Source organism: Corvus kubaryi, unplaced genomic scaffold (assembly GCF_017639235.1).
Source record: "Corvus kubaryi isolate FWS band 111438036 unplaced genomic scaffold, C.kubaryi_AGA036_p1.0 66, whole genome shotgun sequence".
Taxonomy (NCBI): Eukaryota; Metazoa; Chordata; class Aves; order Passeriformes; family Corvidae; genus Corvus; species Corvus kubaryi.
In genome coordinates, this window is record NW_024582054.1 from 14,848,298 (window position 1) to 14,866,920 (window position 18,623).

Below are 18,623 nucleotides of genomic sequence, written 5' to 3' on the forward strand. Positions count from 1 at the left end.
AGCACAGCATGCCTGTAACTGCAGGGAGTGGAAAGATAAGCTTCACCATACATGTCTTTCACCACCCATGCAGGCACAGCATCAGACCTTCCGAGTCTGCGTTTGCAAGTAATTAGAAGCTTCGTGTGTGTGTAGTGTTTTTTCCCCTCTATTTTCTACAATACCTAAACCACCATATAAATTACAGCTAGAAAAATTGTATCTGATCCCATTTAAACTGTTGCTTTACAGTCAGTATTGAGCGGCTTCTTCCAGTCCCCAAGCACTTTTTTCCTAGCACTTTTGTTGTGTCCCTCAGGCTTTTCTTACATTTGGCGTGATGGAGATTGCCCACATCCACTTTGAGCACTTTAGACTTTACTTGTTTCTATATTGCTATGTGTATGATTTCTTATCATCTTTCTCAAAACACTTAACAGGTAAGTTTACCCATGTCTGCATTTGGCTACACCTTACATTTGTCTCCATAAACAAATTTAATATGCTGAGAGACCACCTCTGTGTTGATTTGGCCAGAAGTGGATTTAAATGTGCTACTGACCTTATGCAATAGTTAAAGCTCCTTCTTGGAAATAGCCATAGGTACCTATTTTCTCCCACAAAAAGAAGCTATTGAGTTGAAAACTGTCTTTTTAAGGATCTCAGAAAATCCCTCCTTCCTGACCTGAAATTGCCCTAAAATTCAGTTGGTTTACTTGTTTGTGAAAAACACCTCCTGCCATGCTGGCCAAAACCAATTAATTTCCTGCTGTCTGTCCTGTCTACCTCTGTCCACTGTTGGTCTCTTGTTTTATTATTAGACTGTGAACATTTTGGGGCAGAGAGCCTTTTTTTTAGTATTATGGTTTACTAAAACAAGTGATCTTGGACCATGGGTAGCACTCCGAGGTGCTACTGGAAGAAAAGTGACCACAAAACTCAAGTGCTCTGCATCCTCATTTCGCAATTTGTAATTCAGAGTTTGGCACCTCAATGCTCAACAAAGAAGCAGGGAGACTGAGCTCTGGAATCATCAGTTTTATTATTAAATGCTAGTATGATTAGCTAATCCTTTGAAATCAGTGATGTGTCTAATGTCAGAGAAAAGACAGGTCCTATACCCTTAGGCTTTAACAACCTAAATGTGATTATATAGCGTGAGATTTGAAAGCCTGAGTACATGTAGTTTGTTGAGTGTCAAATGTGGAGCACGAAACAAGGGTAACTGCAGCATCTGAGGGAGGCAAGTATCTCAGACAGATAAAAGGCAGGAGAATAAAAAGATTTAAAATATTAAATTGGGAGAAGGAAAATGCAGGATGCTCATGAACAAGCATTCCCTCCCTGTGCAATGTGTGAAACTGCAGAATACTCTGAAACCTTACAGGGCTTAATAAGAAATATCACCAGTTTCAGTTCTGGGCCCCAGAACTGGAAAGTGTTCACTTTACTTGCCTGCTCATTGAACATATTTATTTACTGCATGAAGAGAGTGACCCAATAGTGACCCTGCAAGGAATGCACTGCACAGATTTTAAGCATGTTCCTACCTCTAAATGTGGGGGGGGGGGGGGGGAGAAATATGGTGAAACGGGCAAGTACAAACAGAAAGAAAACTTTGTACAGAATCACTGCCTGGACTGTTTGATTTTTGAAATGCCTCCATGAGTGGGAGGCAGACGGAGCTCCCAGGGAGCGAGGTAGCTCTAGCCCTGCAAAAGGAGCCCCGAGCAGCAGCGCAGCGCAGCTCCCGCGGGGGACGAAGTCCCGCACAGCCACCGAGCCTGGCCGCGCACGGCCAGCAGGCTGTGTGCTCGCTCTGAGCTGGCCCCAGCTGCTGCTCCTTGCTCCTTTGACGTGTATGTGTGTGTTACATGACTATAGAAGGAGCAATCAGTCAGCTCCCAGGAATCTTAGCAACAGCCGCGTCCCCAGAAAAGGCTTGTAGCAGCTGGAACGGTGATGACTCAGCAGCATGGTCTCTCTGGCCTCTTGCTGATCCCTGGCAAGGACTGCAGTCCAAGTTCTGGCTCCCTTGTTTGGGTCAGTGCTTTCTTGCTGGCACCAGTAGATGAATTCCTGGATCCTGCTGGCCTTGGCATTTGAAAGCAACCAAAAATTAGCCGATAGCTGCAGCCAAAAAAGTTTTTTGTTCCCTTTTTTCTTTAACGACAAATTAAAAAAATCAAATCAAAACAGAACAAAACTGAACAAAACCCACAGAATCCTGTTAGTACACTGTAACAGGAGACAAATGGCAGAGTTCATCTGTGGCGGATGTGTAAGGGAAGATGATCACATGCCAGGAGGCCCACGTCCCTGTGGTCCCTTGGGGAATGAAACAGATGGGTGGGTTGGGGCTGGGCTGGAGACTATACAAAACATCACTAGAAGGTTTGTTTTTCTGTGCCGAGAGTTTGGGGCTGTGGTGTTGAGTAATTCTGTCGACATTTCACCTAGTTCAAGTCACTAGTGCAATGAATCTACTTGGCCTCGAGTTGTTTTCGACTCCGAGGATAATGTTAATATCACAGACTTCATCCACCCTCCTGCGGTAATTCCACAGACGACCGAGAAGAAAAATTGAGATTAAGGAGTCACGGGTCAGGACTGCGGCGTGTCTGCACGGTGGGAGGAACCTTGTGCTGGAGTGGTGAAGGGACACAGGCGTGGGTGGGCAGAAGGTCTGCAGGGTCCCCGGGCAGTGCTGCCACCGGGAGAGACGCCCCTGAAAAGCCGAGGGGGAAAGAGAGCGGACAAGAAGGGGCCACAAGAGCCGGGGCGGGGGGCTGGATGTCTGGATTCTTTTGGCAGAGGGCTGCCGGGAAGCTTGCTGGTCCTGTGCCAGGCTACAGCGAGCTCCGCTTAGTCCCTCCCTTTCACGAGCACTAAAAATTCATCCTGAAACAAAAACATCCATGTGTGTGTCTGTGTGTATAACAATCTGCCTTCTCAGCAGCACCACCGCCACCCCGGCATCGCTGGCCTCATTACTGGGAGCAGGAAATGAGTAAAACACAAATGGCTGGGGAGGAGGCAGGAGGGGCCGCCCCGCTGCCGGCCATGGGGGTTGCTGGGAGCTGCCGCGCCTTGGTGCAGATGTCGGAGACGTCAAATGTCTGCCGGAAATTACAGCTCATGTCGGGCGGAGAGACGTGCGCTTCCCCGGCTGGGGAGCCCAGCGGGAGCCCCCTTACCCCGCGCCGCCCTCCCCGCGCTGGGGCCGGCAACCCCGGCCCTCGCCAAACCCAGCTCGTTAAATTAGCTCGACTGGAGAAAAATGCACGTAGGAAAATGTCTCGGAGCAGGAAAGGGGAAAAAAAGAGAGAAAAAAAAAAAAACCAACAAAAAACCACAAAAAAAACCCACCCCAAAATAAAAAAAAAAAACAAAAACCAATCCTCGCCTGGAGAGGGTCGCGGGGGGGCCGGGACCTGCTGGACGGACGGCCCGGCGGGGAGGCTACGACGACGGCCATTGCAGGAAGGCGGGGAGGAGCGAGGCGGTACCCCCCAGCCCCGCGCAGGCCAGCAAAGCTGCCGGGAGAGGCCGCCCCCCTTCGCTCAGCAGCCCGGAGCGTTTCCCAAATAAACGCGGCAGCGCGGCCTCTGCGTCGGTTCGGGCCGGCAGCGAGGGCGGCGGGGACCGTCCTGCCCCACAGCCGCGGCAGCGGGGAGGCGAGTGTGCCGCACTCAGATCCGCAGTCCTCGTAGCGGCGACCACCGGCAAAAGGCTGGGAAAGTGACCGGGTGTGCACAGCGAAACAGGTTACAGGAGGGTGTTGTAAGTGTAGCAGAGCGTAAGAGCATTCGGATGCCCTGGGCAATGTCTGCCAGAACAGCAAGAGCAACACCTTAACTGCCTCAAATAGGAAAGAGCAGGGTGCCTCATGGTGCGATTCCAGCATTCCTCACCCCAAGGATCAAGCGCTTCCCCACCCAGTTACATATGACCAGGAAATTACAGGCTGCGCTGCTCCCCGCCTGCCTGAGCGGCTGCCATATCATATGATACACAGCAGAGCGGCGTGGCTGATGAAACAGCACAGCAGTGTGTGCTTAGTGAAATGCTAATGTTTTGCGGAAAAGATGGGCTGGGCTGGGTCAGACTCTCATTTGGTATCCTGAATGCATGCTCCCTCTTGCACATTTTGCCATTAATTAAAGTACTGGATAAAAATGAAATCCTAATCTTTCTTACGCTTGCTGCTCACTGATCTTCTTCTAGTAGACTCCACAGCCAGCCCTTTGTGGCTTAGGTGTTGCAATTCCTCTCTCTCTTACTTCATCCATCCAATTTGTGGACAAACTCATTTTTCTTCACAACCAGTATTCACAAAATCTTTGTTCCTATAGCCATTGTATCAAGGGCTCTGCATCTCTCATCTTTATTACTATAGCATTCATATCCCAGATCAGACATGCACCTCTCCTCTCTGCAGTACACAGCAAATGGAGCTACAAAGGTTATCTCTGCAGCACATGGTTATGTCCCTGGCTTGAATGTATCTACTACTTCCTACTTAACTGTTTAAGAAACTTGTAACAATGAAAGTCACCTGTGCAAGACTGTGCATCCATCTTTTCTGATATGCTTCTCCCTGTCTCCTCTACTAATAATGTGAGCTTTTGCTAGCCCTGCCAGTCTCCTCACGCCCTTTCGTGCCATTCTCTAATACCTCTTTGCTTCACCTTTTGCAGCAGCATCTCTACTCAGGTCAGCTTTCTGCAACTAAAGCAGTCTGATCTCCTACAGTTTTTTCTATTGATTCTAAGCACCAGTTAAAAGCTCTTTCTTCCGTGTGTTTTTAAGAGCTGCAGCCTGTGTGAATTTTCTGAAGTCTGAGAAAATGCAAAGTCCTGTTGCAACCTACTTCCGAGCTGAGGAAAAGAGTCTTCTCTTGGCTTTTTATTTTAATGAAATTAATTATGAGCCAGCTTCTCACCCATCCAATTTGCTTTTAGTTGACCAGTGTATCAAAAATCATACATGTATCTGACAGACCTGTGATGTCATACACTCTCCCCCTGCCAAAGATCTTGTGATCACACAAACCTTTCTTTGCAAAACCAGGCCTAAATTGTAACTGCAAAACCATGTGCTGCTTCTCATTACACCCCTTCTATATTAGTTGTTTTCCTTTCACTATTGGTCTGTGCTTGCATTTTTAGATCTGCTCCTGAGGGCACGGTCTGGGCTCTTTTCTGTTCCTGCAAAGTGTTAAGTGCCTTATGGGCATAACAATTTAATTAGTTAATAACTACTAACAATTTGCATTAGTATCATACTTCCTGCCATGTCACATCAGACCACTGCTCCAGCCTGTCAAACATGTACCTCTATCTTGTGGTGCTCTGAATCAATTGTTCCCCAGTGAGGGCCTCATGTGTTGTAGTGGTTGGACACCCAATTCCAGTCTCATTTTGCAGAGTCTGTCCAAGACTTGCTTGTTCTTAATTACTCCATTGCCCAGCCAGTCTTGGATCTGAGCTCCTGCTGTATAAAGGGACACTCTTGGCTAGTTGAGGCTGGTAGAGTATCTGACAGAATGAGATTAGACAAACTGTTCAGAGGAAAGGATGGTGGCTCTGTAACACTCCCACATGGCAGTGATCTAGGGTAGAAAAAACACAAGGATTAAGTAGGACTCCTCACTGACCCCAGTCCTTCTGTGCCTCCCAGCACTGTGGGTCAGAACTTCCTTTCACCCAGTTTCCAGGGCCTTTCTGTTTCTTAGAAATGTCTCTTTTTTCTTTAAAATCCAGTATTTGCTTCCCTAATATCATGCAGTATCAAATTCCACAGTTTATCCTATGATGCTTTGCTTCAAGGAGGGATAATCTGTTCTTGATAACATCAAGTGATTTTTTACATCCTGTATCAATCATACTGAATTATGAGGAAAACTGGGAGTCTCCTGGGAGGGCTTGATGGCTTTACTGTGGAAAGAATCAGGAATGTGAGACTTGGGTGAAGAATTTCAATTAAAAGGAAGCCAGGAAGACTTTTGAGACATGGTGGACACCTGTATTATATTGTAAGAAATATTTTTTGTTTGTGTATCTTGTATTTCATACCCTGCACCAAGCCTTTTTCAGCAGAGAATCCTACACTGAGAATCAGCAGATGGATGATTCAGACAAAAATAACACATTCAGGAGGGGAGAAATGCGCTACTCCTTAAAGTTGTTCATTTATCTACTGTTTGGTCTTCATAGCCTGACTGTCATCCTGCCTAGGAACAGGAAGGCAGTTTCAGGCAGTGAAAGCAGTATGAGAAAAGAGATGGAAGACTGCATTGCCACTTGAGAAGATTGCAAGGATCATTGAAAGTGCTGTTGAACTGGGAAGAGCCAGAAACTGAATGGTTCATTGTATGCAGCTGGAACATGGTGAACATGCTGCAAAGGCCTTCTCCTGGGAGATGACTCTGGTCACTGTTCCTTCCATAGCAGCTGGTGCCTGTAGGAACTGCACCCTCAACACAAGTTGCAAAGGTGGCTGAAGACCTGAAAGAAATGCTGGTGCACCTGATGTTTATGTTACACTGTCCCAGGAGTCATGTGAGATTAACAGCTGGTAAATGATGGCATACCTGGAATAAGTTCTCTGTTGGCACTCTTGGTCAATATATAAGAAGAAAATGTGCATCTCAGTACAGGCACACTAAAACCATATGAAGGAGACCTGTATTTTTGGAATGACAGGTCCTCCTCCATGTCTGGAGCATGACCTAGTTGGTGACTGAGATATCTGTTGTTTATAGGCAATGATTCCTCAGAAACAAATCAACTAAATGAACAAACTGGGTGATAAAGTAGAGACGAGAACTGCATTGTCCTCCTCAGAGTCGTAAAAATTCATCCCTTTTACAACTGCTGAGTGCTTTGCCAATATCATGCCAAGGTGAGAGCAGTGGGGGGAAGGGAAGGATATTGAAAAGGAAAATAAATAGGCCAGGTAAACAGTGCTGCTGCTGCTGCTGCTCCTGCAGCAGCCGTTGTTGCCATGGCAACCGAGGTGAAGAAGAGGAGGGGGTGGAGGAGGAGGGAGGTGGGTTGATCGATAGTCCTGTGCTGGCTCATCTGGCTTCCATCCACGTGCTACTACAGAGGGAGAGAAAATCAAACAGCCACACGCAGGGTAGCCAGGTCTCCAATTCGATACATGGCAGCAGCTTGATCAATAGCTTGTTGGAAAGTGGGTAATTGACTTCCCTCCTACCCAGGAGAAAGTGGTGCAGTGACAGAGATGTGTTCGTTAGCTACTGATTCTCAGCTCTACTTTATTACCCAGCTTGTTCATTTAGGTGATTTGTTTGTTTGCTTGCTTGAGATCCCTCTTCAGTCTGATTTCTCCCTGTACCTGTCAAAGATGAGCACCAGCTGCTGGAGCGGAGCCAGAACTGCCCCCAAGTTTCTGAGTTGCTTTCCCTCTCTTCTCCTTTATCCTTTCTTTGCTCATACTGGTGTTTTTATCTCACATTGGCAGAGGTTTTGACAGGGAAAGCTGGAAACAGGAACAACCTTTTCTTCTGGGATTTCTTGACCTTCCTTTCCTGGGGTCTGGAGGAACATAATTATGGCTCATCTAAACACAAGGAGCACAGTAGCCCCTCCAAAAATTAAATAATTAGGTCTATTTTTGCACCTCATAAACCAAAAGAATTATAGGGAGAGATTTAAAACTATTATTTTTGTATGTCTGCCATTTTTCAGAGGAATTATCTGCAGAGGGTGACTAGGTGATGCTATCAGAAAAGACAAAAACCAAAGAGAGGTATCAAAGGAAAGGGCAGGAAAAAAGGGCATGCTGAGGAAAAAGAAAAAAGAGGAAGATGGAGAAAAGGAGAGATTTCTGAGGAAAGCACATACTCATGAAGTACTGAGAAAGTGTAGGCTAATTCTCCATTGCGACCTACACCTGGGCAGGGAGCCTTGGCACAAGGTACCCATTTGACCTTGAGGCAGGCAATGCGGCATTTTGTAAACAAGCCTGTATGATACAACCAAGTTCACCCTCATGCTGAATAAGCTTCTGCAGATGTTATCCAACAAAACATAGGGGAATTTCAGTGGCAAAACCAGGACTTAATGTTTTATATTTTCTATCAAAGCGAGCAGCTCAGACCTCCCTATCACCTCCTTGGGGCACTAGGAACATAATTGACTTCAACAGGAAAAAACAATGCCTTTTTGTGTGGTGCAACACCTGTCAGCAAACTGAGCATAAAATGGTAAATCTAGACTCTAAGATGCTCTGGAAGGCAAGGACCATCTTTTTGCTCTATAGTTGTCTATTGTCCAGCTTGCTAGAGCCCTGGTTTGCAATGAGCACTTAGGGATATAGTAATAATAAGAGCAGTAGTGTCCATTACTGGGTAACCGATACTGCTTTGTAGAGCAACCAGCCCCTTAGGGTATAGCTAAGAAGAGGCAAACACACAAGAAATATCACTTCCTTCAGTTCCCTGGATTTTTCTTGGAGCTAACCCATCTAAATGCATTGATGTTCAATTTTACTTAGCTTCTGAATTAAAAATGAAAACTCAACTTGCTTGGAATTCTGCTTCCCTTAAGTTAGTTGGCTGCAGTCCAGCTCTCAAGGCTTGTGCTTTTAGAGCCTGATCCAATCCCAGAGAAGTCACTGAAAATTGCTCCACTGATTTTAATGAGTCAAACCACTGCATGAGGAGTAAGCTATAATCTTTCAAGGCTTTTTTTTTTAATTATTTCTTTTATATGCTTTGAAGCACCAGCAGGTGTATCTCACAGACGCTGGATGTAAATCACAGTGGGAAGAGGGGGCTGTGTGAGCACAACTGCTCCCTGTTGCATAAGCTAGAAGATGCAGGTTAATTCAGGTGATGCTTACAGGGTAGAGACTACAGCTCTTTTCATTCCCCAGTATATCTGCCTCTGGAAATATTTACAAACCACCCAAAGATGCCTCTGTGCCCTGCAGAGTGTTTTACTTTGGTTCCTTTGTGAGTGGGAAAATAAGAGCATCCTAACCTCTGGGTATAATTTATGGCAGAAATAAATAGCAGGATGATAGAACAGCTCTAAAGTAAAGTACTGAAAATATTCACCTGCCAGCTCTCCAGAGAAAGCAGGCAGGTGGGTGAGCCAGGAAAAAGTCAGACTAAAAGCCTTAGAGGAATAGAGTAGTTTCTTCTAGTCATAAAGGAACAAAAAGTGTTTGCAGCACCTGCAGGCTGTTTCCTCTCTTGAAGGAAGCTGGAAGGTTGAACAAAGTATTATAGTGACAATGGAACAGTCTGTAGTCAAATTTGCACTTGGGCAAGATAAATAAAAGGACATATAGTATTCAATATTGCAAATGCCTGCACTACCTGCCAACAAGAAGCATATGTATTTGCTGAGTCGTTATGCCTGACACACACTGAAAAAGTAATGGGGTACATGGAAGACATGGGAAAGGCAGGATGGATCTCTTACACATCAGTAGGACTCCAGAGAATCAGCTCAGTGAGTCTTGCTGCTTAATGTGCAAATTCAAGGGCCTGGCTACTGAAACATAGTTTAAAATCTGGGAAGAATGAGTTACTCCAAATACTCTGTGAGCATATGTACAAGGGGAATAATGTAACACACAAGCAGTCTGTGTCTTTCTCAAAAGGGACCTTCCTTAAAGGGCTCTCTGAGGCTACATGGGAGTTGTAAAAGGACGTATCTTGTCTGCTTCTGCACTACTTTCACAGCTGTATCAGAGGCCCTGAAGACATGTAAAGCAGAGGATTATGGTAACACAAAGGATCCTGTATCCTAAAAAAAGTGAGGAAAATGACTGTTGGCTGCACAGATGAAAGGTACCAGTGCAGCCATTCTGCAGTGCACACCATAATGCTTACCCAAGGCCTTGAAACAAGGATCATGCAGCAAACCCAGGAGTGTCTAGGACAGAGTTGTCTGACTGGTGGTCTGTGATCTGTGATCAGGCCGTGACATTTTCCTTTGAATACTATCTTGGCAACAGAAGAGCTAGGAAAAGCTGATTAAGGAATCCCTTGAAGGCCATTTGTAGTTCATTCCTTCGAACTTGAGCCACAGGCTCTTCAATTGCTTTTGTGTCCAGCTAGGAGGGGGAGGGTAATCTGGAAGGTTGCTTCTCACTGTACCCGCATATCATCACAGCATCCACAAGGCATCTGAGAGAAGACAGTGCTGACTTTGGGTCCTTTAGCACTGGAAAAACTGGATACCTTGGTAACAACATGACAAACTGTTCTAGGAAAAACACAGAGAACAAAGAGTGCATAAGAGGATCATCTGCTTTTAGAAGAGCAGCCAGTGGGCATGAGGCCCTGGTCTTTGTAAGGACCTGCTATAACTGATATAAGACTGGGACAATTCTTGGGAGGGTCATTGCAGCTCTCAGATCTGCTTCAAATCCACAGAGTGTGACAGTGGCTTTATTCCCTTTACTTCAGCCCCTAGAGTGACTTGTGATGTGGAGCACTCAGCATGCTCAGCTGAAAGTCTGTGCATGTGCCTGAACAAGCAGCTGTGTACATCCTGGGTGTCCTACATTACACCCAAAATGTGAACAGAGCCTGAAGTGTCTGACTTGACCTTAGAGCACCCTCGACCTGAGAAGCTGGGCCAACGCTCATCAGTACTGTAACTTGAATTCTAAGCTCTTGTGCTGCAGAGATGCATTGTTGTATGATTAATGGATGCCATTAAACTAGAGAGACTCTTCAGCCGGCAGTGAAAACTCAAGAGAAATACCAGGCAGTCAGCCACAGTCAAGGGAGCTGAACCAAAAAAAAAAAAAAAAAAAGCTTGTGGTTTAAGAAAACTGACTTTCAGTCTCTTCAATATTGCTCCATTCTAAATTGTTAATACACATTGATCCACCTTAAGAAAGTTGGTAGGGCTGCCTTGTGCCTGTGAAGCTCCCCAGGCAGGAGGAATGGTGTGAGTCCCACCAAAGACAGGGCATGACAGAGGAGTCAGTCAACACTGGTGCTACCCTGACTCCTGTTCCTAGTGGGAAGGCAAAGCCTGGACACTTTGCTGATGCTACCTCAGGTTCTTTTAGATGTAACTGGTCACACAAGAGAGATTGATATCAAGAAGAGGAAGGTAGCATGCAGCTGGTAATAACTTCAGCTATGTCAGTGCATCTGCTCCACTGGTGGTAGAATCTACACATGCAAGGATTTGCACTAAGAAGAAAAGTTAGCTTCTAATTGTAATCAAAAATGCACTTCAGTTAGGTCATCTGAAGCAAACGTTGGTGATCCTTTGGGGGTTTATAGTGCTGATAACCTGATCACTGGTCACAGATGCTTGAGTAAAAACTGTACTTGAATACAGACAAGAAGTACTGCATATGCTTTTCCGGCACACCACAGAACAGAGTGAAATTTGGGCTTATTAAGCAATTAAAATTCCAGTTACTTGTGAAGTTGGACCATTAGGTTAACATTTGATGATTTCTCATGCTATGCAAGAGGCCAGCTGTTCACACCAGTGAGAATCCAGAACCAGGGAGGATGTGACAGACAGAGCCTAAGGAGTGGGCAAAAATGCAGCTCAAAGTCCTGGGAACCTGGAGAAAAGCAGGCAGCAGGTAATAGAAGTGTGTGAGGAGGGTACACCCCTAAGCAGGCAGGATTGCAGGTGCCTCCATCCCTGCACTGCCACATGGATGGTTTTAAGGTAGAGCTAGTAACCATAGCAACAGCACCTACCAGAGCTGCCAGCCATCAGGATGCAGCTCCCGAGGAGGGTAAAGAGCGAGGCTGACCTACCTCTGCACTAACCCCACCAGCACCACAAAGCGCTGTCCCAGGCCAGCTGTGCAACTCCCAGGCCAGTTTTCCCTATAAGCAGGAAGTCCAGGAGCTCTTCACTTAAGACCCCAGTGAAAGCTGGATCCACTGAACAGCAGCTCCTGATTTGAAGCAATGCTCAACTGATTTTTGGATTGCCAGGAAATTAAAAGGTACTGAGCTAAATTTTGTGGTGTTGTGGGACAGGTCACAGGACAGGAGAACAAGCAAAAGCATCCTCAGCAGAAAAGAACAGAGGCATCCCCCTTTTCTGACATATTTCCAGACAAGAGCTTTTCTTTCCCCTTGCACCTGCCTTTCTGTCCTGCTTTTAACTACTACTGCTTCTTTGCTGTTGCTTTTTGTTCTTACCCCTCCTTTCAATGCTCCAGCAAAATCTTCTGCTTTGTAGGCATGATGCCAATGAAAACTGATGTTTACCAGCTCTAGTAGGGTTCATTTTCCTGCTTACACAGTTCACACTTTCTCCCAGAGAGAAAGAAGTTGTGGAGGAGGGAGGTTGCCATTAGCAGGATTAAATGTCAGACACCTGAGAAAGCTGACACTGAGGAATTGATGGAGGCAGCTCTTCATGAACAGGTGGCTACATCATAAAACCTCTTACACTTGATACTACCTAGCCCCAGGCTGGCAGCCTTGGTAGAAAGGCCAGTGGCCAAATGGGCCAGAGACCTCTCATGGCAGGCTGGCTTCTTCTAGGTATGGACTGAACTGTACTGCAGTGACTGACTGCACGCTCTCACCAGTGCCTGCTTCTTCTCCTTCTCTGTTGTCATCTTATCTGGGCTGTGAATCTCACATCTTTCAGCTGGATGGAATTCGTCTTACATTGAACACCAGGCACAAAAAATACAGGGAAATTGTTAGGCTCTGATAAACAAACATTTTCAGGAACAATTTCATCTTACTGACTGGAAATTTGTGACAGTTCTGAGCTCAGGCAAATCAAGCAAACTGCTCATTCTGATACTGTGAGAGAAAGCAGCAGCAGCCAGAGAAATGGAAAGATCGACAGTTAATTGGAAATGTTACATCTGCTGTTTATGCAAAAGGCATAAATATTTATATCCTGAAGGCTGACTTTTGGGTTTGCTCTTCAGCAGGAAGATATTTACATTTTGAATAAAGACTTCTTTCTTTCTCCTTCTCAGTAAACATGAGAAGTTTATTATTCCTTTAAACAGAAACCCATAGCCATGTCCTCCAGTCCTGTTAGTCACATGCATGCAGATTCCCTTGGCTTCAACAGAAATTACAGGTGTGTGCAAATTGTGACATCCATCTCCCTCTTTATTACAGACAGAAAGTGGGTTGTAAGACTAAAATGAAAGGGCAGGAACTGTGATCACAAAATGAAAAGGCAGAAAATGCAGTGACAATTCAAAGGCACCTGAGATAATAAACTGCTTATTTCTAAGTCTGCTTTTGGTAAGAAAATAATCAAAGTTTGCACCTTGAAAGATTTTATAACATTAGCTGTTGATATAGAGCAAGGTAAGAAATACTTGAAAAATTTAAGTACAACCCTACATTAGATTAAGCTGCCTTCACCACAGTGTGATGAGTGAACCAGCTAACAAAAGTATAAAATCACATATGCAGTGATTCTAGAAAAGCCAGGGAAATATGCTGAACCAACCAAAAGTCTTTTACCCTGCAAACCGTTTTGTGCCCTATCTGGCCTCCACTTCTCCTGCTTCTCTTTGCTTTTCCTTGCCCCTGTACGTACTTAGCCAGGCTTCATCTCCCTCCCTGTCCTGTACCATACCGCTGTGCCAACTGCATTGCCCTCAACTTGCTCACCCTCCTATCCTGTGGTCTCCCATCCTGCTCCACTCTATTCTCATCTCTGGCTGCTTCCATCCTTGTTCTCTATCTCAAACTTCACCTGCTGTCCTACTCACTTCTCACCACATGTGCATTTTAGCATATGTGGCTTCAGCCTCCTCCCTCACCCCTATCATTTCCCAATTTGAGGCTGTCCTGCCTCACCTTAATATTACTCCATCTATTCTTGTCATCTTCTCTCTCCATCTGCTCTCTTCGCCCAGTCCCAGTGTCAGCCCTTGTGTCTGCCCCATTACATTCTCAGAAGACCTCAAACCCACACATCTCTATGTGGATGCTGAAGCTGTTTGCCTTAGTCTCTTCTACAGCATCATTCATTTTTCATTAAAGCTAAAAAAGAGTTACAGATAATAACAAAACACTCTGATGAGATGTAGGATGTTGTGGATTCTTCTCTTTAGTACTTATCAAACACACTGGCCCACTGCTGAAGGCCAGAGTTAAGCCTTGGACATCTCAAACAGTGCATCTTGCCCTCTATTTAATGATAAAAACTATGCCTCTGCAGGGACTAGAGATTCTCCAAAGATATGATCTCATTATTTGAAAGCACTTGTATGAAACATGGTTAGCTTTATAGAAGGAGAGCCTGCTGTGACCGAGAGGGATACCTGACAGGGATACCTGACAGGAGTACTTATTTGTGGCTCTGTGGCACGGAGCTACCAAAAAAAATTGCAGAGAATTCATATTCCCAAAGGATCAGCAGACCAGGCCAAAGGTATGGTGGAATTTACTTTCACCTCCTTTCTAGCAATCACTGGATCATTTTCAATGAATTCTCCTTTGCCTCTCAAAAAAACTCCCCAAAAAAAGGGCGCATCAAGATCATGAGAGGATGTTTGCTTTCTCCTCTGGTTTGCCCCTTGTTTCTGAGATCCTAGAATCTCACAGCAAGATTTTATTTTAGTTTAAGGGAATTTTTTGTGTGTGTTTCAAAATGCTTTGTCCTCTGGGACTATTTTTTCTGGCTCCCATCGTTTCTGTTTCCATGGCAACTACAGCTGGCTCAGATGTGCAGTTGCCATGGCAACTGTCTGGTCCTCCTTTCAAACGACGAATTGAAACAGGAATGATATTTGCATCCCCAATGCTGTATGGAACAAATCTCTTTCACCACACATGGGGAAGACATAAGACAACTGTATAAAATCAGCACAAAATCCAATTTAAATCCTCTCAGAGAGGGTTTTAGACAGCTGGCGATATGAGAGAATTGCAAAGAAATTGGGCTTTTCCATTGAAGGGCTTAGGGGGAGGCTGGCACTTGACTGGCATTTTCAAAGTCTGTTCTGGGCAAAGTAGTATGCTTGGAAATACCCACATGGGAAGAACACAAGATATTCCAGGAACAGCTAATTCATGTAAAAGCTACCACATCTTACCTTCTATAAGATCTCAAATTATCATGTGTTAAGAAGTACATCGTAAAATATACCTCAGTATTTCAGCCTAAAGAACAGATCAAAGTTTCCATTACTCATGATTGTATCTTGGATATGACTACTGTTAGGATGCCTGGGACCCTCTTAGGTAGGTACTGTTACAGATTTGCAGAAAAATAATATATCCAACTCCTGTCCCCCTCTCTGCTTGTGTAGCCCCCTGTACATCATGCGGGAGGTGCCCTGTGGATGCATGGCAACACCACAAGGCACCATAACTGCCTGCTCATCACAAGCCATAGTACCAGAGGTGCATTTATCTTCTGTGACATTAGGTAAAAAGGTGACAATAGTAGGATTCATTGTGTGGCACGTGTAAGGGCTTTGTCTTTAACTTCCTCATGTCATCTACACGTGCCTGCATTCGCTTTGTTGTTTGTCTTCTTCTTCGTTTTCCTTTTTCTGTATCTTGTTGCTACTGTTAAGACAAATTGTGAAGAAAGGCATAGACAGGTCTCTCTGCAAGGCTCTGCTGGTTCTGTCCTCTTCACTTGTCTTCTGTAGCTTCCCTAAAGATTTTGATGTTCATAACAGGTTAACAAAAGACAACAGCTGTGCAATGGAGTACTGTGGGGAAAATGAGTGTATTTCCTTGGGGAAGCAAGGAGTTGGCACCTTTCTTTTACACCATCAGCAGCTGTCCCTGTGCTGTCTTGGGCTTTGTCATGCTGCTGGGCTGAACATGGTCTCCTGGAGGGGTGCAGTTGAATCTGAATGTTTTGCTTTCCAAGTGGGCACTGTCCCCGGCTGTCTCGCTTGCAATAGTCACAGTCCAAAAGACTGAATTCCTGAATTAGTGCATGGCTTTGAGGTGAGGTAACTTTGGTATCTTTCCCATCAGCCAAAGCAATTTAAAAACAGTGCTGTTAGTAGAAAGGAGTAGGAAGGAGCAGGAATAATTAAAGAGCAAAAATTATCACAGAGTCCAGGCAGCTGCTGCTAATTATTTATCTGCAGCATATGGGCCTAGCTTCTCTTAGGGCACAGGGCATATACAGCACACCTTCTTTTTAAACAATTTTGCCCTATAATGTTTCATCCAATTCTACTGTTGTCTCCAGAACTTACTTGGTCCCATTAACCAACAGAACATTGTAGACAGCCATGAACAAATTTATTCTACCGTCTAATGTCAGAGGAAGATCATTATCCTTACTGGATAAACAAGACACATAAAAGCCAGGAAACTTGCCTAAATGCAGGTGGTCTACCAGAGCACAGGGACTGGAACTCAGGAGGCCCTCTAATTAGGCATTACATCCCTTCAGTGAAAGCACCCTCATCACTTCATTTGTGCCCAGAGCTTTTAAGCAGTAACGCCTCTGCCATCCAAATACAGTAAAAGCTTCCATGTGTAAATAACGGGTCAAAATAAATTTCTGAATAAGGTGCTAAATTCTGCACGGCTTTCCTTCCTCATTTTGGGGATTTTCAGCAAAACTCACCTTTCACTCAAGAGTGATGGAATCAATATGTTTTTCCATCATTTATGTTGGAAGGAGCGCCATAATACAATGCTCCTTCAATTACAGAAGATGGAATCAATACATTTCACCTCCATTTATGTGGTTAAGGTCTAAGTCAGCATGGCCCACCCTGTATTTATGGGGGTGGCCTTAATACAGCTCACTTTCATTTAATGGGGAGGAACTAATATGTCTTGCTTTCCCTTACAGGGGGTGGGAAGAAAAGAATCAATAAATCCACCATCATTTATTGGGAGGGATCTATAGATCTCACCTTGATTTACCACGGAGATCAATATCTCAACCTTCATTAAAGGGGGTGGTATGTTCAAATAAATAAGGTTCATCTGCTTTTAGAGCAAATTGACAGAATATATCTTTCCATGTATGTGGAGATGGTTCAGTATGGCTGTCATATATATAAGGCTTGGACAGCACATGGTTCACCAGCTAACACAGGGATACATGTGTTTCAGCTCAACAGCAGGACTGGGAAGACAAGGGCAGGTTCAATACAGTGGGATTGTGGACTCATTGCTGGAGCTTCTGACTTAGAAACCTGTCTGTGCATTCCCATTTGTGAAAGGCCAAGGTTCAGTTTGTATTAGAGTGTGTGGAAGCCCCTGGATTCAGTGTAATATATCTTCCTCTACAGAAGACAGTCTAAAGGTGGTTCTTCATTTATGCAGAGGTACATTTGGTGGGCTCCCTCATTTACAAAAGCTGGATTCACTGTTCCTTACCATGCTTAATAGGAAGCTAATATGAACTGTACTTTAATTGTAGGAGCAGAGAAAGGGGTATGATGTATTCCAGGATGACAATATTGTGGCAGCCTATCTGAATGTCTGAGAAGGAAGTGCTTCTTTACAGCTCCTTAGAGCACAGTGAAGCAAGAGGTAGTGGGTATACTGCTATGAAGAAAAGGGGAGATGCACAAGAACCAAAGCTACTTTTACATCAAGTCTGTTACTGGCATGATTTTTCTCTTCTGCATCACACAGTCTGCAGGAAAAGCTGATCTCTCTGCATTTTAGAGCTGCTGCTTCAAACTGCTTCAGGTTTCTTGTCTTTGTCTCCAAAAGACACTAATCACCACCCTTCATATCATCCTCCCTCAAAACAGCTCAAAGCACAGCTGAAAAGAGTGCGACTTGTCCTTTAATCACCTATTAAACATCTAACACCACAGGACTCTTGTGGACACCACAGCAGGGAGCCTTTCAAATTTAGGCTAATGATTTGATAGGAGCTCAGATTACCAGTGAGTGACCAGAAGTAAATGCTAGTTGATGCAGCCAGGGGGCTTGCATGATATGAGTTAGGGGGCATCAGTACAATTCCCAGTGGAGATATGTCAGAACAACTTAGGAAAAAATATCAACCCAAGTGCCCACCTTGTTGGGTTTCTCAGCAGGAAGCCTGTGGACTGAAAGGACCCCAGAGATTGAACTGCCCTGTCACTTTTCATTATGTGCAATAACTGCACAGCCTACAAGCACCTGCAGCTCCCCTTTCAAGGTGAAAAGATAAAAAAGCAAATAGAGAGCACTTTAATATTACCATAAAAATACAGTGTATTGAAAACATGGCAATCCCTGCTGACCTCTCCTTTTTCCCAGGCAAAAAGGGGAAGTGGGCAAGCATGAGGTGAAGAACCAAAAGCAGACTGGTTTTGACTCAAACTAACTGCTTCTTTTGGCTGGTGAAAGGGTGCAGCAGATTTGTAGGAGGCAGATGGGATGTGTCTTTTCCATCCCTGAAGTAGCAGGAATGTTTATTTTCATCACTGCATTGCATCAGCATCACTGCTTCTCCATCCTGGCTGCTTGTAGTGCTGTACATAAAACTGTGTGTGTCTCTGTGCAAAAGGACTTTTCACAGTCTGCCTTTTTATAATATGATAGTGGGTTATCTAGGTAGACAGACAGAATGTGAGAATGCCTATTTGCACACAGAGTATTTCTATTACAAACAGGATAAATCCACAGTGTGTCCGTCTCTTCCAAGGTTCTCATGCTACCTTATGCTCTTGTCCTCAATGACACTACCACTTCCCTT

The 18,623-nt window shown here is 44.8% G+C and overlaps 1 long non-coding RNA gene across 1 annotated transcript; it reads right to left on the reverse strand.

The window, feature by feature from the left end:
• Positions 1-1,002: 1,002 nt before the first annotated feature.
• On the reverse strand, positions 1,003-4,028 carry LOC121674009. Its single transcript, XR_006019403.1, has 2 exons — positions 3,894-4,028; positions 1,003-2,073 (listed from the first exon to the last, which is right to left on the reverse strand). It is a non-coding gene; the product is annotated as an uncharacterized LOC121674009 (long non-coding RNA).
• Between the last annotated feature and the right edge of the window lie 14,595 nt (positions 4,029-18,623).